The sequence below is a fragment of the Gorilla gorilla genome, chromosome 9 (genome assembly GCF_029281585.2).
Source record: "Gorilla gorilla gorilla isolate KB3781 chromosome 9, NHGRI_mGorGor1-v2.1_pri, whole genome shotgun sequence".
NCBI classification, from domain to species: Eukaryota; Metazoa; Chordata; class Mammalia; order Primates; family Hominidae; genus Gorilla; species Gorilla gorilla.
This window is the reverse complement of record NC_073233.2, coordinates 84,784,303-84,809,419: the sequence shown is the minus strand read 5'-3', so window position 1 is coordinate 84,809,419 and position 25,117 is coordinate 84,784,303. Positions and strand designations below refer to the sequence as shown.

General features: G+C 37.7%; 1 protein-coding gene across 3 annotated transcripts in view; it reads right to left on the bottom strand.

The window, feature by feature from the left end:
* The window catches only part of ACER3 (alkaline ceramidase 3), a 167,698-nt gene that overhangs the window by 108,674 nt on the left and 33,907 nt on the right, over positions 1–25,117 (bottom strand). The gene's annotated exons all lie outside the window — the stretch shown is intronic.

Sequence of the window (25,117 nt, the reverse complement as noted above, 5' to 3'; positions counted from 1 at the left end):
CAAAATTTAACATCCAGCCAGTTGTCAAAGGAAAATATTCAAAGGGCTCAGGTCTATTTTCACCAACCATGCAATGAATGTTGAACTCAGAGCTAAGAAGTAATAAATTGATAACTACCACAATTATAAAACTATGTTTTAATCAACCATGACTTGGTAAAACTATAGTTGGTGAGGGTTCCCTAACCAAGAAATTAAGAATAAACGTTTAAGCAGGTTAAATAATGGATTTCCCCCTTTTTCCATATTTTCTACAATGTTGCTATATTGTCTTTATAACTGAAAACTAAAGTATTAAAAAGATGAATGGTAGAAAATAAAATTACTTCTACTAAGAGTTTAATTGGATTTGAGGTTAACTGCGTCCAGAAAATTCAATTAAAAAATTTCTGTTCTGGAAATAAAAGCGAGATATTCATTCATACACCATACAATAGTGTACTAAAATATTTTGAACACTTTTTTTCTAGAGGGAAAGTCTTATTTTGATATAGATTCAGATTTTTGAAAACTATGATATTTTTACACCCCCAAACACATTCTCCTTATAATATAAATTACAGGCAAGACTGACGTTACAGTAATTTCACGATTTCTTAATAGGTAAATTTATCTTTCAGCAAGGTAAACGGAAACTCTAATATCAAAAATATGAGAAAGAAAGTTTGGGGAAAAGCACATGTGCAAAAGGGTACAATTTAAGAGAATTGTGAATGAAGATACAGTAGGAAAGTGTTTTCTCATAGGACAGTAGGTGGAGCCAGTGTGCTCCACAATCTAAACGGTTTTCCAACATTTGGCTGAATACATAAAACCCTGAGGTGACTGGATAAACAATTCAGAGTTCGGTTGTATTTACAACTGTAAAACCATCACCCAGAGCTAAAGATAAATAAATAGAAGCATTAAAATCTAGTGAAGCTGAAAAAGTGATCTATATTGCTTCACTTCCACTGTGAAAAGCCCTCCTGCCCAGTCAGCAAATTAGCTTGATGAAAGCTGTAACTGGTTTGAGCCTGAAAGCAACCCAGCACTTTTCCCCAATGCAAGTTCATTTTGCCAAATATTTTACTGATTATGCAGATGTTCAAATAATGTTAAACATTCCCAGAGCTTCAGAGACTTCAGAGATGGATGTAGATAGGGAGATCATCTAAATTCATCTTCACAATTTAGAGTAGGCATTACTGTGTTCCTATCTACTACCACCTTCTAGCTGTGTGAACTTAGGCAACTTATTTATGCTTAAGCCTTAGTTTCCTAACCTGCAAAATGGGTAAAAACAATTATATTTACATTATTTAAATAATTGAATATGATATAAATAATAAATATGAGCAAATAACACATATAAAGATTATTTGATATGAGAAAGATCCATAGAATATTATATAAGAACTTCCACAATCTTGCTGTGTTAAGAATTAATATCTATATAGTGAACTTGCACATGTACTCTTGAATTTAAAATAAAAGTTGAAAAAAAACCCCACATAACTACTTATGATATAAATAAAAAGTAAAAAACAAACAAAAATAGGTGCAACCTGGGAATTGTGTTGGTACTTGCATCAGCTCAAGAACAGTTATCACAAGGGAGAAGGTTTGTCTTCTAATCCAGTCCAGTAACAAAGAAAGTTATAGGGTACGCTGGTTCACGCTAAGCTTAAACAAAAAAATAATAATAATAACCATCATATAAATGCATATTACAGTACAAGGGACTCCTTCCAGTAGCTTTAAATTAAGATGGATATCAGAAGAAAAAAAAAACAGGAAACCAAGTGTGTCTTACTTTAAAAAATGATAAACACAAATGTAATTCAATTTGACAAACATTTATTAAGTATTTTCTACATGCAAGGCACTAAGTTGGGAGCTAGAAGAAAAATTAACAAGTGAATAACTTTGGTACCTATCCTGAAAAAGTGTATATAAGTGTAGCAGGAAAGACAGACAGGTAAACAACTAGCAAAAGAGAGTGATAGGAACAAAGAAGGCAAAAAAACCAATACACTTAGGGGGAGGGAGAGAATCCAAGATGGGTTTCAGTAAGAAGATAACACTTAAGCTATGCTTTTGACAGATAAAAAGATATGCAGGAATGTGGAATTTTTATTACTATAAGAGTCATTCTATTTTCTTTTCTTTTCTTTCTTTCTTTTTTTTTTTTTTTGAGACAGGGTCTCTCTCTGTTGCACAGAGTGAGTTCAGTGGCACAATCATGGCTTACTGCGGCCTCGACCTTTTGGGCTCAAGTGATCCTCCCACCTCAGCCTCCTGTGTAGCTGGGACTAAAGGCATATGCCGCCACTCCTGGCTAATTAAAAAAAATTTTTTCTGTAGAGACAAGGTCTCACTATGTTGTTCATGCTGGTCTTGAACTACTTGACTCAAGCAATCCTCCCACCTTGGCCTCCCAAAGTGCTTAGATTACAGGCATGAGCCACTGCGCCTGGCCAATTATATATATTTTGGTTTTTTTGTACTGACGAGGTCTTCTTATGTTGCTCAGGCTGGTCTCGAACCCCTAAGCTGAAATGATCCTCCCACCTCAGCACCCCAAAGTGCTGGGATTACAGGCATGAGCCACCGTGGCTGCCCTAAGTCATTCTATTTTCTTTGGGATATATATAATAGTTTAGAAAAATATTTAATTATGAAAATTAGTTTTTTCACATTATTTTTAAAAATATACATTACACATTCACTTTATTGCATTTAAGTATTACTAAAAATATTTTTAAACCACCAATATTGCCCAGAAACATTCCTTGGGTAACGGGGAAATTGTGCAGATGGCTTCTGGAAGACCTCCAGTCTAGGTAGGTTTATGGTGAAACATTTCATCCAGAAGTCGGGGCCTTTTGTCTTCAGTTTGCTGGAACCCACATTCACTAAGCAGAGCTTGTAATGATCATTGGGACCCAGTAAAAATGGAAATGTTCATGTTAAATTCAAGAGGAAGTACATTGTAGGTTTGGGAAGAAAGGCCAAGTACACAGTGGTAAAGAGCTAAGAGAAGAACTTGGGAGCTCCATATCAGATATGGCTTAGGTAAACTCTGGCCTCACAAGAGGGAGGTTACAGGGGAGGGGAATGACTCTGTACAAACAGCATTTACAGGTCTAAAATGCTGCTTTAGAGAAGGATCAAAGATGAGCACACTGAGAAAGATTTAAAACAGATAAGCATGATGGAGTCATGAGCCAGAGAAGAACAAGGTAAGTAACAGGGTCTTGAAATCCCTAGAGAAATAGTTGGTGAAATGAACATTTTTGATTTATTCAAAGGTCAAAAAGGGAAAGTTTCCAAACTATGTTCAGTAATGAAGAGGCATTATTGAAATGACATAATCTAAAAACGGTTACTTTGATAATCCCTTCTTCCTCTCCACTTTTACCGAAACTTCTTTAAGGGCCCAAATCAAATCTTACCTACATTTGGTGAATTTTTGTTAATCATCCTACTCAAAATGACCACTCTTGTTACAGCAGTTACCGTTTTAACCTCTCACCTGGCACTTAGCATAGATTGCCTTGCATAGACAGATCTCTTTTCACTAAATCTGATCAACTGATATTTATGACTTATCTCCTCAGTTACATTTCTTGAGGGCAGTGGCCTTATATTCATTCAATAGCAAATACCCACTGATCATCTACTACAAAAGGCTCTATAAAGGAATACGAAAGAAAACCAGACAGACTGCCCTCATGCAAATTAAACTAGTTCCAAATTTTCAAGAGTACAGATATTTAAAACCTAATATATATTATTTCAGATGTGGTTCAGTTATGATGTAATAAAGTTATTCTTTTCCCCAAAATTAATTTAACAGATTCATCCTTCACCCCAAACTAATTTCAGTATAATTTTTCATTCACTCTTCATTTACTTAGAATTAAAATGCATCAGTCAAAAATCATGAATGCATAAGACCTTTAAAATGCATTTTAAATTTGGACTAAATTAACCTTAATTATTAAAAATGCAGATGACTTATTACTGTTAAAATCTCACAAAAGATACCTTCTATATTTGATATGGTTAGGTTTTGGGTCCCCACCCAAATCTCATCTTGAATTGAAATCCCCAGGTGTTGAGGGACCTGGTGGGAGGTGATTGGATTATGTGGGTGGTTCCCCCATGCTGTTCTTGAGACTGAGTGAATTCTTACAAGATCTGATGGTTTTACAAATGGTAGTTTTCCCTGTGCTTGCACACACTCTCCTGCTGCCATGTGAAAAGGTCCAAGTTTGCTTCCCCTTCGCCTTCTTCCATGACTGTAAGGTTCCTGAGGTCTCCCCAGCCATGTGGAACTGTGAGTCAATGAAACCTCTTTTCTTCATAAATTACCCAGTCTCAGGTATTTCTTTATAGAAGTGTGAAAATGGACTAATACTGTTACAGGTAGTTAGGCATGAGTGAGGCCAGGGAGGGCTCTCCCACCACCCACTAGAAATGTCGGGTGATAGTTCAGCAATTATCGCATTGCCTCTCTCAGCAGTAGGGGTGCCAGGGAGAGGTTGTTTCCGGATGGTCCACACCTGTTAACATCGAGACAAAAATGGTGAAGTACAATCTCGGGGGGGTGGGTACGCTCCACCAGAAAAGGGAAGAAAGCCTCAGATGGGCATGTGTATAACTCCCTGAACACACTGCGCGTGCTCAATTCCAAAGGGTAAGGAAAGCACTGGGCATGAGCAAGCCCACCCTACGGGAAGAATCATGGGAAAGAGGCGAGCCCATAAAGTCCTAGGATCAAGGTAAAAGGGCCTTTTGTTTTCTGTCTTCTTTTGCTGTCTTTTTTTTTTTAACTTATTTATTTATTTTTCCTTTTTTTAAATTATACTTTAAGTCCTAGGGTACATGTGCACAACATGCAGGTTTGTTACATATGTATACATGTGCCATGTTGGTGTGCTGCACCCATTAACTCATCATTTACATTAGGTATATCTCCTAATGCTATCCCTCTGCACCCCACAACAGTCCCCGGTGTGTGATGTTCCCCACCCTGTGTCCAAGTGTTCTCATAGTTCAATTCCCACCTATGAGTGAGAACATGCGGTGTTTGGTTTTTTGTCCTTGTGATAGTTTGCTGAGAATGATGGTTTCCAGCTTCATCCATGTCCCTACAAAGGACACGAACTCATCCTTTTTTGTGGCTGCATAGTATTCCATGGTGTATATGTGCCACATTTTCTTAATCCATTCTATCATTGATGGACATCTGGGTTGGTTCCAAGTCTTTGCTATTGTGAATAGTGCCGCAATAAACATACGTATGCATGTATCTTTATAGCAGCATGATTTATAATCCTTTGAGTATATACCCAGTAATGGGATGGCTGGGTCAAATGGTATTTCTAGATCTAGATCCTTGAGGAATCGCCACACTGTCTTCCTCCATGGTTGAACTAGTTTACACTCCCACCAATAGTGTAAAAATTGTTCCTATTTCTCCACATCCTCTCCAGCACGTGTTGTTTCCTGACTTTTTAATGATCGCCATTCTAACTGGTGTGAGATGGTATCTCATTGTGGTTTTGATTTGCATTTCTCTGATGGCCAGTGATGGTGAGCATTTTTTCATGTGTTTTTTGGCTGCATAAATATCTTCTTTTGAGAAGTGTCTGGTCATATCCTTCACCCACTTTTTGATGGGGTTGTTTTTTTCCTGTAAATTTGTTTGAGTTCTTTGTAGATTCTGGATATTAGCCCTTTGTCAGATGAATAGATTGCAAAAATTTTCTCCCATTCTGTAGGTTGCCTGTTCACTCTGATGATAGTTTCTTTTGCTGTGCAGAAGTTCTTTAGTTTAATTAGATCTCATTTGTCAATTTTGGCTTTTGTTGCCATGCTTTTGGTGTTTTAGACATGAAGTCCTTGCCCATGCCTATGTCCTGAATGGTATTGCCTAGGTTTTCTTTTAGGGTTTTTATGGTTTTAGGTCTAACATTTAAGTCTTTGATCCATCTTGAATTAATTTTTGTATAAGGAGTAAGGAAGGGATCCAGTTTCAGCTTTCTACATATGGCTAGCCAGTTTCCCCAGCACCATTTATTAAGTAGGGAATCCTTTCCCCATTTCTTGTTTTTGTCAGATTTGTCAAAGATCAGATGGTTGTAGATATGTGGTATTATTTCTGGGGGCTCTGTTCTATTCCATTGGTCTATATCTCTGTTTTGGTACCAGTACCATGCTGTTTTGGTTACTGTAGCCTTGTAGTGTAGTTTGAAGTCAGGTAGCGTGATGCCTCCAGTTTTGTTCTTGGCTTAGGATTGACTTGGCAATGTGGGCTCTTTTTTGCTTCCATATGAACTTTAAAGTAATTTTTTCCAATTCTGTGAAGAAAGTCATTGGTAGCTTGATGCGGATGGCATTGAATCTATAAATTACCTTGGGCAGTATGGCCATTTTCACGATATTGATTCTTCCTACCCATGAGCATGGAATGTTCTTCCATTTGTAAATTAGGTATTGATGGGACATATCTCAAAATAATAAGAGCTATTTATGACAAACCCACAGCCAATATCATACTGAATGGGCAAAAACTGGAAGCATTCCCTTTGAAAACTGGCACAAGACAGGGATGCCCTCTCTCACCACTCCTATTCAACATAGTGTTGGAAGTTCTGGCCAGGGCAATCAGGCAGGAGAAAGAAATAAAGCGTATTCAATTAAGAAAAGAGGAAGTCAAATTGTCCCTGTTTGCAGATGACATGATTGTATATCTAGAAAACCCCATCGTCTCAGCCCAAAATCTCCTTAAGCTGATAAGCAACTTCAGCTAAGTCTCAGGATACAAAATCAATGTGCAGAAATCACAAGCATTCTTATACACCAATAACAGACAAACAGAGAGCCAAATCATTAGTGAACTCCCATTCACAATTGCTTCAAAGAGAATAAAATACCTAAGAATCCAACTTACAAGGGAGGTGAAGGACCTCTTCAAGGAGAACTACAAACCATTGTTCTTTTGCTCTCTTCTCTTGGACCTTCAGGTCTCCTTCAAGCAAATTTTCCTTTCTTTCCTATCCTAAAACCTTTTAAATAAGCTTCCACTCCTGATCTGAAAATTGCCTCAGTCTCTTTTTCTGCTTTATGGCCCTCAGTCGAATTCTTTCTTCTGAGGAGGCAAGGACTGAAGTTGCTGTGGACCCATATGGATTCACTGCCAGTAACTTGGATCTCTTCCACCGCTAACAATACAATATTTTTATGATTTATTGTCATTAAATGGCATAAAAATTTCCTCAATTGCCTTAATACATGCAAAAAAAGTTTTTCAAACAGCTATTTATCATATAAACACAAGAGAAAAAATTTTTTTTCTGACGACTGCACTGCCTCCACATTACTCAGACCAAGACTCAGGATTCCCCAAAGATTAGTGATCTGGGTTCTATAACCTTTTTAAAAACAATATGTCATTGTCTTCTTTAATCTATAAATAGAGATCACAATTTTTTAAAATTATCACATAATATTACATTATATGGATATATTATAATTTGTATAATCCCTTATTGGCAGATAGTTATGTTATTTTCAGGTTTTCACAACAGAAAAAAGCAATATTATGAACATCTGTATTAATTTCCTAGGGCTGCCGTAACAAATTACCACAAACTGGGTAGCTTAAAAAACCAATTCAATTTCTTACAATTCAGGATGTCCACAGTTCAAAATCAAGGTGTCAGCAGGGGTGGTTCCTTCTAGAGCCCCTGAAGGAAAAATTGTGTCATGCTTCTCTCTCAGCTTCAGGTGGTTGCTAGCAATCTTTGGCATTCCTCACTTTGCCTTCTACTCTCTATGTCACTATGTTTTCTTCTAAGGATACCAATCACTGAACTTAAGGAATACTCTAATTCCAGTAGATTTAATCTCAAGATCCTTAATTATTAATGTATCTGCAAAGACCTTATTTTCAATTAAGGTCACATTCTGAGGTTCCTGACAGACATGAACTTTGGGGAGACATTATACAACCACTAGAACATTCTTAAAAATATTTATTTGTTCATACATTTTGTTAAGTTCACAGGATGAATTCCCTAGGGTAGAATCTCCTCTTGGAGAAACTCCCCAGCTTCCCTCTAAGAATTTTCCTTTTAGCCTCTACTGGGGTAGGCAGCAAATTATAAGACCTTCCCCACTCCCTCATTCCCCTTGCCAAATCTCACACTAATCCCAGATTCTTTGTCTGGAAAATCAGAATTAGGACTCAAATAAAAATGATACTTTTTTGGATACTTATAGTGAAGGTAGTGTAAAGCTAAAGCTGAGGCTTCCATATTTAGGCCAAGTATATAAGGAATGAGAGAAAGCTGTTCTATAGAGGAAGAAGAAAAAGGCAGATGAGGCAGATAGTAGCAGACATGAAACACCATGGTAGTGTCAGAGGCATTTGAACCAGGGTAACTCCATCTTGAATAGTGGCTGGATAAAATGAGGCTGAAATCTGCTGAGCTGCATTCTCAGGAGGTTAGGCATTCATAATCATGGAACAAGACAGGAGGTCAGCAGGATGGGATTTTGGCTGATAAAGAAGCCAGCCAAAATCCATCAAAACCAAGATGGCAAAAAAAGTGACCTCTGGCCCTGGCACTGCTAATCATATGCTAATTATAATGCATTAGCATGCGAAAAGACACTCCCAGCAGTGCCACGACAGTTTGCAAATGTCATGGCAACGTCTGGAAGTTACCTTATATAGTCCAGAAGAGGGAGGAACCCTCAGTTCCAGGAATTGCCCGCCCCTTTCCTGGAAAACTCATAAATAACTCACTCCTTGTTTAGCATATAATTAATAAATAACCATAAAAACAGCCAACCAGCAGCCCTCAGGGTTGCTCTGCCCTTGGAGAAGCCATTCTTTTATTCCTTTACTTTCTTAATAAACTTGCTTTCGATTTACATGGACTTGCCTGGAATTCTTTCTTGCGCAAGATCCAAGAACCCTCTCTTGGGGTCTGGATTGGGTAACAGTAGCAGAGACTGTAGAGAGTAATCTTAATAACTATAAACAATTTTCATCAGAAAAATGGTCATTGTTTCTGATTTTCCTATAATCACGTAAGTATTCATCCATGTAACTTAATAATCTTTGAAAATACAATTTCGATGGCAGCATAATGTTCTATCATATAATAATCACTTAATCATTATATTTGTGGGTGCATTACACAGTACAACCAAACTACTTTCCAGAATGGTTGGACCAATTATAATCCTATTAGCAGTACATAACGGTGACTGGTTCACATATTAACTTCAGTAACATTGAACAATATAATGTCTTACTTTAAGAGGTAGAAAACTATATATTATTACTTTTTAATTTACATTTCTCTGGGTTACTAAACTATTTATATGTTTATTATTTTCTGTTTATTAATGGTATATTTTCTTTGGCGAAATGTTTATCCAAGTTATTTAACCACCTTGCGCCTTAATTTTCTCCTCTGTAGATTAGGCATAATACCTATTATGATGATGAAATATTGCAAAAGTGAATTGAGTAAGCAAGGAATAAATGTTAGTTCTCTTTTAAAGAGTTTATTCTACAATGAGATAAAACACCTTTATTCTGATAGGGTGAAATATCTTAGAAAAACATACAGTCTATAATAATTTGTTAGAAAAAATAATAGATTCATTGGAATTATATGTAGTTTTTTTTCAGAAAGCAGTAAGAAATAGTTACTCTTAAGTAACTTATCTGTGAAAATCATAATTTATTATTATTATTATTATACTTTATGTACTGGGACACATGTGCAGAACGTGCAGGTTTGTTACATAGTTATACATGTGCCATGGTGGTTTGCTGCACCTATCAACCGGTCATCTACATTAGGTATTTCTCCTAATGCTATCCCTTCCCTTGCCCCCCACCCCCCAACAGGCCCCAGTGTGTGGTGATGTTCCCCTCCCTGTGCCCATATGTTCTCATTGTTCAACTCTCACTTATGAGTGAGAACATGTGGTGTTTGATTTTCTGTTCCTGTGCTAGTTTGCTGAGAATGATTCCTTCCAGCTTCATCCATGTCCCGGCAACAGATATGAACTCATTCTTTTTTATGGCTGCATAGTATTCCATGGTGTATATATGTCACATTTTCTTTATCCAGTCTATCATTGATGGGCATCTGGGTTGGTTCCAAGTCTTTGCTATTGTGAATAGTGCTGCAATAAACATATGTGTGCATGTGTCTTTATAGTAGAATGATTTATAATCCTTTGGGTATATACCCAGTAATGGGATTGCTGGGTCAAATGGTATTTCTGGTTCTAGATCCTTGAGGAATCGCCACACTGTCTTCCACAATGGTTGAACTAATTTACACTCCCACCAACAGTGTAAAAGCGTTCCTATTTTTCCACATCCTCTCCAGCATCTATTGTTTCCTGACTTTTTAATGATTGCCATTCTAACTGGCGTGAGATGGTATCTCATTGTGGTTTTGATTTGCATTTCTCTAATGACCGGTGATGATTAGCTTTTTTTCATATGTTTGTTGGCCATATAAATGTCTTCTTTTGAAAAGTGTCTGCTCATATCCTTTGCCCGCTTTTTGATGGGGTTGTTTTTTTTCTTGTAAATTTGTTTAAGTTCCTTGTAGGTTCTGGATATTAGCCCTTTGTCAGATGGATAGATTGCAAAAATTTTCTCCCATTTTTAAGGCTGCCTGTTCACTCTGATGATAGTTTCTTTTGCTGTGCAGAAGTTCTTTAGTTTAATTAGATCCCATTTGTCAATTTTGGCTTTTGTTGCCATTGCTTTTGGTGTTTTAGTCATGAAGTCTTTGCCCATACCTATGTCCTGAACGGTATTGCCTAGGTTTTCTTCTAGGGTTTTTGTGGTTTTAGGTTTTACATTTAACTCTTTAATCCAGCTTGAGTTAATTTTTGTACAAGGTGTAAGGAAGAGGTCCAGTTTCAGTTTTCTGCATATGGCTAGCCAGTTTTCCTAACACCATTTATTAAATGGGGAATCCTTTCCCCCATTTCTTGTTTTTGTCAGGTTTGTCAAAGATCAGATGGTTGTAGATGTGTGGTGTTATTTCTGAGGCCTCTGTTCTGTTCCATTGGTCTATATATCTGTTTTGGTACCAGTACCATGCTGTTTTGGTTACTGTAGCCTTGTAGTATAGTTTGAAGTCAGGTAGAGTGATGCCTCCAGCTTTGTTCTTTTTGCTTAGGATTGTCTTGGCTACATGGGCTCTTTTTTGGTTCCATACGAAATTTAAAGTTGTTTTTTTCTAACTCTGTCAAGAAAGTCAATAGTTTTTTATATTTATTCAAATAAAAGCTTGATGGGAATAGCATTGAATCTATAAACTACTTTGGGCAGTATGGCCATTTTCACAATATTGATTCTTTCTATCTGTGAGCATGGAATGTTTTTCCATTTGTTTGTGTCCTCTCTTATTTCCTTGAGCAGTGGTTTGTAGTTCTCCTTGAAGAGGTACTTCACATCCCTTGTAAGTTATATTCCTAGGTATTTCATTCTCTTTGCAGAAATTGTGAATGGGAGTTCCCTCATGATTTGGCTCTCTGTTTGTCTATTATTGGTGTATAGGGATGCTTGTGATTTCTGCACATTTTGTATCCTGAGACTTTGCTGAAGTTGCTTATCAGCTTAAGGAGTTTTTGGGCTGAGACGATGAGGTTTTCTAATATACAATCATATTATTATTATAATACAATCATATGTTTTCTAAATATAAAATCATACTATTTCTAAATATACAATCATATTTTCTAAATATACAATCATACAATCAAGATGGAGTCTTGCTCTGTCGCCCAGGCTAGAGTGCAGTGGCACGATCTCAGCTCACTGCAACCTCCACCTCCCAGGTTCAAGTGATTCTCCTACCTCAGCCTCCCAAGTAGCTGGGATTACAGGCATGTGCCACCATGCCCAGTTAATTTTTGTATTTTTAGTAGAGACAGGGTTTCACCATGTTGGCCAGGCTGGTCTCGAACCCCTGACTTCAGGTGATCCACTTGCCTTGGCCTCCCAGGGTGCTGGGATTACAGGTGTCAGCCACTGTGCCCGGCGAAAATTATAATTTGTATATAATGACAAGCAACAATAGCTTTATAAAACTAGAACTTATTGGCTTATTTTTATTTTTATTTTTTGAGACAGGATCTCACTGTGTCGCCCAGGCTGGAGTGCAGTGGTATGATCTCAGCTCACTGCAAGCTCTCCCTCCTGGGTTCAAGTGACTCTCCCGCCTCAGCCTACCAAGAAGCTGGGACTATATGCATGCATCACCATGCCCAGCTAATTTTTGTATTTTTTGGTGGAGACTGGGTTTCACTGTGTTGGCCAGGCTAGTCTTGAACTCCTGCCTCAAGTGATCCACCTACATTGGCCTCCCAAAGCACTGGGATTACAGGTGTGAGCCACTGTGCCCGGCCTTATTGGCTTATTTTATCCAATTCAAAAATAATCTTGTAAATCTGAACAGTCAGAAATCAAGGTGAAAACAATAAAAGCACTCAAGAAAATCACATACATACATATTACTTAATGTGCCCATGAGTTTAACAGTCATCCTTATTGGAAACAATATGAAAGAGAACCACAAAAATAGAGATACAAACACAGCATGTCCACTAAGAACAAATCAGCTAAATAACACTAGTTTCACAATAAATTTGCTTGAAATAGTGTCTAGTGAGCTGTGATCTACAGAAGACTTTCAAGTGCAGAAGCAATAACCAGATAACACAAAAGGTGCTGTGATGGGGCCACTGATCATACTCATAAGAACTAGTTCCTGGCCCTATCATAAAGAATGCTTGTTTCCTGAATTTGTACCTCATTGGAGGGATTCACTTTAAAGTGATAGGAGAAGCTTTAAATAATTGGGGTATTAAACTGGCTGTCTAATGTAAGTTGATGATCCAATCCTGTAAAAAAGGGTGAAAAAAAACAGTGAGAGAAGTGAATTAAGTATCTGTTTTGCACCAGATGCTATACAACGTGACACTTTTTTTTCAGTTTAAGAAACTGTAAAATTCAGAATAAAGAATAATGTAACAAACAGGCTCATGCCTAAGAATTTATCATTGTTTATATTTTGTTATGTCTCTATCAAGCTTTTATTTGAATGAATACAAAAATCTATTGCAGATAAAGTCATGTCCAGGCATGGCGGCTCATGCCTATAATCTCAACACTTTGGGAGGCCAAGGTGGGAGGACTGCTTGAGCTCAGGAGTTCAAGATGAGCCTGAGCAACATAGTGAGATCCCATCTCAATATTTAAAATAAAAATAAAATAAAATAATACAAAAAAAAGTCAAAGTGTAATTGCCTGAGGGGTTCTTCTTGCCCACTGCACAGACAAAACCAGCTCACTGACACCACGGTACTGCAGTAAAGATTTTAACTGATGTGAGGCTGGCCACATGGAAGACAGAGTTATTACTCAAATTAGCCTCTCTGAAGGCTTGGAGGTTAGGGATTTTCAAGGATAATTTGGTGGGCAGGGAACTAGGGAATGGGTGCTGCTGATTGGTTGGAGATACAATCATAGGGGTGTGGAAAACAATCCTCTTGTGCTGAGTCTGTCTCTGGTTAGGGGGTGACAGGACCAGTTGAGTCATGAATCTCAATGCCAGAATGCAAAAATCTGAATTTCAAGTACCAATAGTAGGAGTAATCAGAGAAGTCACAAATGTGTGTCCTCTGGCCTGTGACTCCTGAGCAGTAAGGGATTACAGAAATTACATCTATACTTGAGCAGAATTCAGGCCCCTCCCATAATCCTAATCTTGTGGCCTTTCATTAGTCTTACAAAGGCAGTTTCAGCCCCTGAACAAGCAGGGGATCAGTTATAGGGAGGGAATATTATCCTTGCTTCAAAGTTAAAAAGTATAAACGAAATTCCTCCCATGGTTAGCTTTACCTACACACAGTAATAAGCGAAGGCAGCCAGCCTGTGAGGCTAGAAGCAAGATGGAGTCAGCCATGTTAGCTTTCTCTCAATGTCATAATCTTTGCAAAGGCAGTTTCAAAAGTCAACCATCTGTCCAGCCAATTCCCCTTCATGCATTTCCAGAGGTAATGGTTAATTTGGTGTGTATCACTATAATTCATTTTTAAATGATTTTACATAAATGTGTGTCCACATAGTTTTGCTTTGTTTTCTTGTTTTATCGAAATAAGTGTAAATATCATTTTGCAAATAGCTTTTATCAATAAAAATTATTCTTGAGAGATCTATTAGATACTATATTTCATTCCTTTTAATTTCTGTATAGTATGCTATCATAGAAATATAAACCACATTTTGTTTATCCATTCCCATATTAATGAACATTCTAGATTGTTTCCTATGTTTTTGTTAAACAATACTGCAGTGAGCAACCTTGTTTATACTTCCTTATGTACGTTTACACAAATGTCTTGTTTCATGCTTTATATGCATATAGAAGAGTCTTCCTAGTTGGTGGAGAAGGAAAAGAAAAAAAGAAAGAAATGGAAAGGGGTCTTGAGCTACCACAGAAAGCAGAAGGTCTAAGGGCAATGAATGCTCACTGCAGTAGAATTCACCCCATTCACCCCATTATCACTGCTATATTTCAGGCCCTCTTTCCTTGACTTGGCATGATAAAAAGTAAAGTAAAAAAAAAGTAAAAGAACGACAAATGCTAAATACATTATTTTACATGAGGGGAGTCAATAGATATTGTTTCACTTTTGATAGAGAAACGTAGATTCAATATTTTTTTAATTTAAAGGTAAGCTTGTAACATAAAAAAAATCTTCTAAATCATACTTTATTCAGGCCACAAAATATTTCATAATGCACAATCACATTTTCACTAAAAAAATACACACACATGGCCAGGTGTGGTGGCTCATGCTTGTAAACCCGGCACTTTGGGAGGCCGAGGTGAGTGGATCACCTGAGGTTAGGAGTTCAAGACCAGCCTGGCCAACATGGTGAAACCCCACCTCTATTAAAAATACAAAAATTAGCTGGGCATGGTGGCATGTACCTGCAATGCCAGCTACCCGGCAGGCTGAGGTACGAAAATCACTTGAACCGGGAGGTGGAGGTTGTAGTGAGCCGAGATTGTGCCACTGCACTCCAGCCTGGGCAACAGAGGGAGACTCCATCTCAAACACACACACACACACACACACACACATACATAGAGAAAAGACATATAGCAAATAATTAACTGGTTAAGAAGAACTTTTCCATGAGGCCACAGATGTGGGTTGAGAGGGGCAGCAAAACAGTAGGAGGTGGTACCATGGAGTCTAGATCACCTGCTTGTGCAGTTTAATTGTGCCTCATCTCCAGCCGGGTCCCAATTTTACCCATTTCATTTTATTTTTTTATTTTTATTTTAATATTTGAAGAGGTTTATTCTGACCCAAATATGAGTGACCACGGCCATGACACAGCCTCAGGAGGTCCTGGGAATATGTGTCCAGGGTGGCTGGGTTACAGCTTGGCTTTATACAATTTAGGGAGACAGAAGGTATAGTCAAAGACATAAAATTTATGCATGTAAGGTACACATTGGTTCAGTCCAGAAGGGTGGGACATCTTTATGGGGGGTGGCAGGGAGGGCTTACAGGTCATAGGTGAATTTAAAGATTTTCTGATTGACAATTGGTTGAAAGAGTTGAGGTTTTCCTAAAGAGTTGAAGTAGGCAGAAAGAAATGCTTAAGATAAGGGGGGTTGGGCAGAGTGCAGTAGCTCACGCCTGTAATCCCAGCACTTTGTGGGGCTGGGGCAGGGTCGCAGGTGGGGATCACTTAAGGTCAGGAGATCGAGACTAGCCTGGCCAACATGGTGAAACCTTGTCTCTACTAAAAATACAAAAATTAGCTGGGTTTGGTGGTGTGTGCCCCTAATCCTAGCTACTTGGGAGACTGAGGCACGAGAATCACTTGAACCCACGAGGCCGAGGTTGCAGTGAGCCAAAATTGCGCCACTGCACTCCAACCTGGGTGACAGAGCGAGACTTCATCTCAAAATAAAAATAAAAATAAGGGTATTGGAAGCCAATAACAAGTTCTTGTTATGTTTTTATTATATAGATGAAGTCCCAAGTTGGAGACTTCAGAGAGAATGATAGATAGCAAATGTCTCCTATCAGACCTTAAAAGATGTCAGACTCCCCTGGATCAGGAAAAGACCTTGAAAGGGAAGAAGATTCTCTATATGCAAATTTTCCCCATAAGAGATGGCTTTGCAGGGCCATTTCAAAATATGTCAAAGAAATATTACTTTGGGGTAAAATACTTTTATTTCCTTCAGGGCCTGCCATCTACCATGTGATGCTATAACAGAGAGTCAGGTTGGAGTTGGGTATCTTACTGCAAAAAGAATCTGGTTGTCAGTCTTTTATGATCTCTATTTTAATGCTGACGCTGGTCAGCTGTGCCTAAACTCCAACGGGAGGAGTTATAAGCAGACATGTCAGACCTCTCTTTTCCTGTCATGGCCTGAACCAGTTTTTCAGGTTTCTTTGGGATTCCCTTGGCCATAAAAGGTGTGTGTGTGTGTGTGTGTGGGCCGGGGGCAGGCGGTGGGGAGGGAGGGGCGTTTCCATTCATTTGGTTGAAGGCAATTTCATTGTTAAATTGAATGCTGGGCAGAGTGATTACTAGTGTTGCATTTCCTTTTTTGCTTCTTTGGCTTGGTATAGTTGATAAAGGTTTCACTGAAGAAACAATATTTGAATGTGCTTTAAAGGATGCATAGTAGAGGAGTATTCAGGGCAGAGATAACACATATAGTTGACTCTGGAACAACACAGGTTTGAACTGTCCAGGTATACTTCTATGTGGATTTTTTTCAATAAATATATTGGAAAATTTTTTGGAGATTTGTGACAATTTGAAAAAACTTGCAGACAAACTATGTAGCTTGGAAATATAAAAAAATTAAGAAAAAGGTATGTCATGGATGCATAAAACATATGTAAATACTAGTCTATTTTATCATTTACTAACATATACATAAATCTATTATAAAAAGTTAAAATTTATCGAAACTTACACATATACTTACAGATGGTAAACAGCACTATTCACAGTCAAGAAAAATAGAAATGTAAAGATGTAGTATTAAATGGTAACTGCATAAGATTAACTTAGTACATACTGCAAATACTGTAATAATTTCATAGCCATTTCCTTTTACTACTGTGGTGAGCTCAAGTCTCACGAGCATCTGCTTAAAACACTATGTGATACTAATCATCTCCCTGTGAGCAGTTCATCTCTCCAGTAAATTGCATATGGCAGTAAAAAGTGATCTCTTGTGGTTCTCATGTATTTTTATCGTGTTTAGTGCAATATTGTAAACCTTGAATAACACCACAGGACCTATATGAAGTGTCACTAGTGATGCTAGAAGTGCTCCCAAGAAGCAGAGAAAAGTTATTACATAACAAGAAAAGGTTTAATTGCTTCATATGTACTGTACTTTAAGGTCTGCAGCTGCGGTTGCCAACCATTTCAAGACAAATGAATCCAGTGTAAAGACCATTGTAAAAAAAACAAAAAGGGAATTTGTGAAGGCATCACTGCAGCTATGCCAGCAGGAGCAAAAACTTTGCACTTTTTGTGAAATACCTTTTTATCTTGTATTGAAATGCAGCTTTTATGTGGGTCCAGGATTGCTAAAGGAAAGGCATATCTATAGATTCTCATGTGATTCGAGAAAAAGCAAAGTCATTATATGATGACTTAAATCAAAAGAAAGGTGAAGGATCTAAAGCTGGAGATTTAATGCCAGCATAGGATGGTTTGATAATTTTAGAAAGGGGTTGGGCTTTAAAATGTCAAGATGGCAGGAGAAGCAGCTTCTGTAGACCAAAAGGCAGAAGACAAGCTCCCAGATGCCATTAAGAAAATTGAGAAGAAAGAATATCTGCCTGAACAGGTTTTTAATGCAAACAAAAGTACCCTATTCTGGGAAAAAAAAATGCCACAAGGGACATTTATTAGTAAGGAAGAGAAGCAAGCACCAGGATTTAAGGCAGGAAGGGATAGGTTAACTCGAATAAAGGAGGAGACCACCCCTCACATTGTCTTATGTCCAATTTCTGCCTCCAAAGAAAGAAAAAGTAAAAACTAAAAGGCAGAAATGAAATCCACAAGCAGACAGCCCGGCACCACACCCTGGGCCTGGTAGTTAAAGATCCACTCCTGACCTAATCAGTTATGTTATCTATAGATTACAGACATTGTATAGAAAAGCACTGTGAAAATCCCTATCCTGTTTTGTTCCAATCTAATTACCAGTGCATGCAGTCCCCAGTCATGTACCCACTGCTTGCTCAATCGATCACGACCCTCTTGCATGCACCCCCTTAGAGTTGTGAGCCCTTAAAAGGGACAGGAATTGCTCACTCGGGGAGCTCGGCTCTTGAGACAGGAGTCTTGCCAATGCCTCTGGCAGAATAAACCCCTTCCTTCTTTAACTCGGTGTCTGAGGAGTTTTGTCTGTGGCTCGTCCTGCTACACTACTACTTTGTGCAAAGGCAGTTGGATTTATGATCAGGACTGCCCTTATTTATAAAGCTGCTAACCCCCAAGTCTTGAAGGGAAAAGACAAAACCAGCTTCCAGTCTCTGGTTATGCAACAAGAGGGCCTGGAAAACAAGAACGCTTTTTCTAGATTGGTTCCATTGATGCTTTGTCCCTGAAGTCAGAAGTATGTTGTTAGTAAGGAACTGCCTTTTAAAAGTTTTTTTTTTTTTTTAATGTTGGACAATGTTGGACAATGCCTCTGCCCACTGAGAACCCCATAAGTTCAACACCAAAAGTACCAAAGTGATCTACCCCCTTAAATGCAAAATCTCTAAATCAGGGGATCCGAAGGACCATTAAGGCTCATGTAAACACAACACTCTGTGGAAAACATTGTCAACGCTATGAAAGAGAGGCCCATAGACAGAACATCATGAAAGTCTGGAAAATTACACCATAGAAGATGCCATCATTATAGAAAAAAGTCATGAATGCCATCAAGCCCCAAAACAATAGATTCCTGTTGGAGAAAATTGTGTCCAGATGTTGTACACATGACTTCACAGGATTTACAACAGGGTCAGTAAAGGAAATCATGAAACAGATTGTAGATACGGCAAAAAAGGTAGAGGGTGAAGGGTTTCAAGATACGGACCTTGGAGAAATTAAATACCTAATAGATACTACATCACAGGAATTAGCAGAAGATGGCTTGATGGAAATGAGTGCTTCTGAACCAATGCCAGAATGGGGAAGAAGATGTAGAAGAAGCAGTGCCTGAAAACAAACTGACATTAGACAATCTGGCAGAAGGGTACCTATTATTTTATTTATTATTTTGATTAATAGAGACAGAGTCTTACTATGTTGCCCAGGCTGGTCTTAAACTTCTGGCCTCAAGCAATCCTTTCACCTCAGCTTTCCAAAGTGCTGGGATTATGGAAATGAGACCCCTTACCTGGCCAGAAGGGTTCCTATTATTCAAGACTGCTTTGACTCCTTTTACAACATAGACCCTTATATGATACTAGCACTGAAACTAAAGCAAATAGTGGAAAAATACTGTTATCATATAGAAACATTTTTAGAGAAATGAAAAAGCAAAAAAGTTACACAGAAATTACATGTGTCTTCTTAAAGTCACACCAACTGTGCCTGCCTCTCCTGCCTCCCTTTCCGCCTTCTCCACCTCTTCTGCCTCTGCCACCCCTGAGACAGCACCAGCCCCTCCTCTTCCTCAGCTTACTCAATGTGAAATGATGAGGATGAAGACGTTCATGACAATCCACTTCCACTTAATGAATAGTAAATATATTTTCTCTTCCTTATGATTTTCTTAGAGACAGGCTTTTGCTATGTTGCCCAGGCTGGTCTTGAACTCTTGGCCTCAAGCAATCTTCCCACCTTGGCTTCCCAAAGCAATAGGATTACAGACATGAGCTACTGCACCTGGCCCTGATTTTCTTAATAACATTTTATTTTCTTTCACTTACTTTATTATAAGAAGAATATAGTATATAATACATGCACAAAATATGTGTTAATGATCAACTGTTTATGTTATCAGTATGGCTTCAACAGTAAGCTATTAGTAATTAGGCTTTTGGAAAGTCAAAATTGTACATGAATTTTTGACTGGGGTCGGGGGTTGTGCTCAGCACCCCAACCCCTATGTTATTCAAGGGTCAACCGTATATGTGCAAAAACAGGAAAGAACATGGTGTGCCTAGGGAATCTTGCAAAGTAACATGTCTAGGGGAAAGGTATGTCATGAGGCAAAGCCACTAAGATAAACTAGAAGATAAACATGAATAACATGTCTGTGATCTCCCTAAAAAATAAAGAGCAAATGATAAAGAGGAAGGATAAAAAGACAATTAACTTTAAGATAAGCCTAATAGTCTGGACATGTTAGCAAGAGGATACAAAAGGACAAAATAAGACAATACTGCAATATAAATTATAATGGGGGCTTGAATTAAGATGTCTGCGAGATAGGAAAAATGAAAGAGAAGAAACGCATATATTTGACTAAGATTTTGATGATGAAAGGATATGTTTCCAACTGATATTCCAAATTGGTCACACAGAAGACAACAAAAAGCATGCAATATAATGATTACACTGCTGAAAAACTAATAAAATGTCAGAAGTATTAAGAAAGTTATCTGCTTTCTTTCCGTAGAAGAAAGGAAGAAATAACTTTAAATATGCAGGGCATTTGTCATAAATATTCCCCAAACAGATTTTTCATTATAATAAGGTGCTTAGTATGGTGGCTGACACATACCAGGTACCAATAGATATGGGCTATTATATTAGTAGTGTTGTTTTTCATATTAGCAAAAAGGCCACAAAAGGAACTCATTTTCCCTAGAAATCTGTATATTCTTTAATTAACAAATAGTGCTTTCTCTTTGAAATCTTGGCATGGGTTTTCAGAATTTAAAGTCTTTCCTGATGCCAAGATTATAAGGCATCTCATCAGATCTAGTTGTTGAAAAAACCTTTAAATAGAAGATGAAATACATAAAACTTCCTCTAGTGGTAGGAAGATCACCAACGAGGATTTTGAACAAGTCTCTGCATAGAGTAGGGCCCATTATCTGAAATGAGAAACTAATTATATCTTCTTACTTACTGCTAAAATATACTCCACTAAAACTCCTCTATAAGTTGGGCATAGCAGCATGCACCTGTAGTCCCAGCTATTCAGAAGGCTGAAGTGGGAGGATCACTTGAGCCCAGGAGTTTGAATCCAGCCTGGGCAATACAGCAAGACCCTGTCTCAAAAAACAAACAAACAAAACCTTCCTCTATAAAGTAGCAGACTCCAAAAAGTGAAATGTAAATACTATGTTCAAGTAGACAAATCTTTTTTAGTAGGTTAAAGGCAACAGTTCTCAAACGGTGGTTGATGTACCCTTTTTGGAGTCTTTGAGGTCAAAACTATTTTCATAATACTTAGAGTTATTTAACTTATGCACTGTATTGACATTTACACTAATGGCACATTTACACTAATGGCACAAAAGCAATGGTAGGTACACTTTTGCACAAATTAGGGCAGTAGCAACCAGTCTATACTATAATAATTGTATTCTTCTCCACCACCATATATTCATAGTTAAAAAAAAAGTCAGCTTCAATTAACAGTGCCTTTGATGAAGCAATAAAAATTACTAATTGTATTAAATCTCAACTCTTGGGTGCACATCTTTTGAATATTCTCTATCATTAAATGGAATTTGCATAAAGAACTTCTACTATATCCCAAAGTATAATGTTGTCTCAAGGAATAGCACTTGTATGACTGTTTTGAGATGTCAGCTCAACTTAGCCGCTTTTTTCATCAACCACATTTTTACCTAAAAGATGAACTGACAAGTAAACTACGATTATTCATTCCTGGGTATTTAGAAGATGTTTTCCTAGAAATGAGCAAATTGAGCCTTGTCCTTTCAAAAAAAAAGAACAAATAAGTGTATTTTCCTTTTTTGCCAGCAATAAAATTCAAGCAAAAATAAGAATTTTGGAAAACTTGCATCTACCACAATAAGCTTGACAGCTTCCCAATACTTAAAGACTTCTGATGACGTCAGAGATGATAATAATAACACGTGTTTTTTTCTAATACTACATAAAGAAATATCTCAACATCTGGAAGATCTGCATCAACAGTGAACCAATATTTTCCAAATGATCTATGCATGGTGCTATAAAGTGATGCATAGGTAAAAGTCCATTCAAAGTGCAAGAAAGGCCAATGGATCTTAATGTATGATGGCAAGAAAAATTCAATGATATGATCTCAGATTCCACATTCCAATTAACCTTAACACTACCACTTGTCAAGTTTTGGTATACGTAATGTCAAAGAACATCCACAATTATCTAGAAAGGCTATTAAAGTGCTCCTCCCTGGCCAGGTGTGGTGGCTCATGCCTGTAATCCCAGCACTTTGGGTGGCTGAAACGGGCAGATCACTTGAGGCCAGGTGTTTGAGACCAGCCTAGCCAACGTGGTGAAACCCCGTCTCTACAAAAATACAAAAATTAGCCAGATGTAGTGGCACACACCTGCAATCCCAGCTACTCGGGTGGCTGAGTCATGAGAATCACTTGAGCCCAGGAGGTGGAGGTTGCAGTGAGCTGAGATTGCACCACTGCACTCCAGCCTGAGCAACAGAGCAAGACTCTGTCTCAAAAACAAACAGACAAACAAAAAACCAACAACAACAACAACAACAAAAAACTCCCTTCAACAACTACATATATCTGTGTAAAGCCTAATTTTCTTTAAATACTTCAACCAAAACAACAGATTACAACAGATTAAATGCAAAAGCATATATGAAAATCCAGCTGACTTCAATAGAAAAAAAATCCACATATAAAGCTCTTCTGGGTTCTCAATAATTTTAGGAGAAGAAGGTGGTCCTGAAAGCAAAAAGTTTGAGAAAAAGAGGGTACAGCACTAGTCTAACATACATCTCAAAGTCTATCACAGGATCAAGCCAATCTTCTATTCACAGGCTGCCAGAATTGGGAGGATTCAAGGGGGTAGAGGGGTCATCTTTAGCAAAGTTCCCATAATATACTTCTGTTTCAAAGATTTCTACTTAGTGGGACAGTAGTGAGAAAGCTTGGAGGGGGGATTCTACTAGTCTTTTCTTTTTTTTTTAAGACAGGGTTTCATCATGTTGCCCAGGCTGGTCTCGAACTCCTAAGCTTAAGCGATCCGCCCGCCTAAGCTTCCCAAAGTGCTGAGATTACAGGCGTGAGCCACCAAGCCCACCCCACTAGTTTTTTTTATGCCCCTTAACTATGGCATAGGAGGACAAAAATGAAGAATAAAACTTCACGAAAGGTCCTGATGCAACTCTGGAAGCATGGGCTTTTGTACAACAGTAAGGATCCAATGAATAGTACCTGTGTAAAGATGTTTCAAGAATTTGAACAGTTGAAATAATCCCTTTTCAGAATCCCTTTCATATCCAAACAGCAAAGAAGTTTTCCTATTCTAACAAGCAAAAATTTAAAGGGGCAATAATTAAAAATTAGTTTAAAATTAGGTGTTCCAAAATGGTTCCAGATATGGGAACCTTTTTATTGCATAACTCCAGGGTTTTCCCAGGTCTTAGTTGGTGATTATGGTTGTCCAGTAATACAACAAACTGGAAATATAAAGAGGAAAGAGCAGGGGGACTAAGAGAAATGGAGCCAGAGCCCTGAATTATGTTTTCAGTATATATAATTTCAATCCTTTTGTTGGCTATATAGTATTCTATTATAAGGCCACATCATATTTCATTTACAAAATTGTCTATTAAGCAACATTTAGCTTATTTCCAATTTTTACTGCCAGCCAATGCTATAATAAACAATGTACAAAAAAATCTTTCGTGAATATTAAAAAAACATTTTTTACTTATGGCAGGCTGCTTGCAGTTTCATCTTCACACATAGGTACTTGTTTTCTTTTCTCTGCCCTTAAGGGTGCTTCAGTGGAAAAATTTAAGAAGCAGTGACCTAATCAATTTTCCTCATTTTGCAAATGAGGGAAATAGAGAAGCTAAAAAGTCAACTAGCTTGTCTACATGTATACAGTAAGCATCAGAAGCAGACTCAAACCAGAGTGTCCTGATTGTAGGTTAAATACTTCCTCAGCCCTATTATATCTCTCTTTCTACTTTTTCTCTTCCTGGTACCAGAGAATACATTTAAAAATTATTTCCTTCTGCTCCTGGCCCTAAACAAAAATACAAAGTCTTTATATGTTGTGCAGTGTTTCCTGCTAGTGACATAGAGAACCTGGGTACAAGGGGAATGAAGAAAGTGGAACCATAATCGAGGCAAATATGAAGTTACATAAAATCATTAAAACAATATGATATTGAGATATAAGAGAGATATCAATAAAACAGGCTAGAAAGTTCAAATATCTGCCCAAAAACATATGGGATTTAGTATATAATAATGTTGACATTTCAAATCATTAAAAGTAGAAAGGAAGTATTCAGTAAATGGTATTGAGGCAACTGGGTAAAAATTATCTTGAGATCATTAAATTGAATCCTTTCTCCACATTATACACTAGGCTATATTCCAAATATATTTTAAAATATATAATAATAAAGTATTAAAACTACTGGGGGAAAAACACTCCGTGACCACTGCAACATAAAATACCTCATTGGGAATTTCTGCCTTGAGCTATCCTGAAGCCAAAATTTATCAGACAGATCTTGGTGATTCAATCCAGAGATGAAGCAGGCCTCCATGCAGATAAAGATCCTAAGGGAGTTTGCTCCTTGATTATCTTCCATACCCTCAATGCTTGCCTGTCCTCTTCCTTCTTTTGTTATACTGTTTCCTTTGCCTTTAAATGAAATATTCTCTAAGGAGACTTTCAGTCCTTTCAAATATCCAAACTTGTGACATCTTTGCAATATTTTCCATACACTTTCATGAATGTAAAAAATCAGTCATATGGCCCAGCTCATATTCTTGTCAAAAACTTCTACATTTTATGCCACTTTATGGTTTATAAATATATCCATTAACATTTAATTCC